The sequence below is a fragment of the Ochotona princeps genome, chromosome 15 (assembly GCF_030435755.1).
Source record: "Ochotona princeps isolate mOchPri1 chromosome 15, mOchPri1.hap1, whole genome shotgun sequence".
In the NCBI taxonomy this organism is placed as follows: Eukaryota; Metazoa; Chordata; class Mammalia; order Lagomorpha; family Ochotonidae; genus Ochotona; species Ochotona princeps.
In genome coordinates, this window is record NC_080846.1 from 16203827 (window position 1) to 16205000 (window position 1174).

Sequence of the window (1174 nt, forward strand, 5' to 3'; positions counted from 1 at the left end):
TCTGCTTGTTTCTGCACACTTCCTTTGCCTCTCTGTCGGTGGGTGGTGGGGAAGGGGCCCTCCCTGCAGCATGTTGTAATAAATTCTACATAGTTTAGCAGATGAGCAAATCTGTGATTGAGAGGAAGTCAGACAAGAATGTTCAAGTTCTTGCAAGAGAACAGAATGGTTTTTAGCCTAGAATAGGAAGTAGATTTTCCTACTACAGGTGCCTTGGGGGATAGGAGAGAAAGCCTGACTCGCTGTCTCCACGGCAAGGATTCATCACACACTTGCTGAATCCATACTACGTGCAAAACACCGTGCATGTCCAGGGATATATGTTACAATAACATGTGATGATAATGATAGGATTTAACACTTTTTCTTTACATATGCTGTTTATTTTTTATTCAAAAGGCAGAGAGATGGAGACAGGAAGAGATCTCTCATCAACTAGTTCACTCTCCAGATGCCTACAACAACTTGGAATGGGCTTGAAGAAGCCGGAAGAACCGAAAATCTGGGTTTTTCATGTATGTGGCAGGGATCCAACTACTTGAGCCATTACCTACTGCCTCCTGCGGTACACATCAGCAGTCACAACAAGTCCAAAACTAAGGCACGGTATGGGATGTGGGTACCCACTGGTATGTTCTTTAAAATTACTTATTTATTTGAAAGACAAATTTACAGAGAAAAGGAGAGGCAGAGAGAAAGATCTTCCATCCATTGGTTCACTGCCCAAATAGCCACAATGGCCAGAGCCAGGCTGATTAGGAGGCAGGAGCTTCTTCTGGGTTACCCACATGGGTGCAGGATTCCAGGGCCTCAGGTCATCCTCCTCTGCTTTCCCAGGTGTATTAGCAGGAAGTTGGATTGGAAGTGGCACAAATGGGACTTTTTTTTTTAAAGATTTATTTATTTTTATTACTAAGAGAGACAGAGAGGAAGATCTTCCATCCGATGACTTACTCCCCAGGTGACTGCAACGGCTAGTGCTGCGCTGATCCAAAGCCAGGAGCCAGGAACCTCCTCCAAGTCTTCCACATGGGTGCAGGGTCCCAAGGCTTTGGACCGTCCTCAACTGCATTCCTAGGCCACAAGCAGGGAGCTGAATGGCAAGTGGAGTTGCCGGGATTAGAACTGGCGCCCATATGGGATCCCAGGGCACGTTCAAGGTGAGAACTTTAGC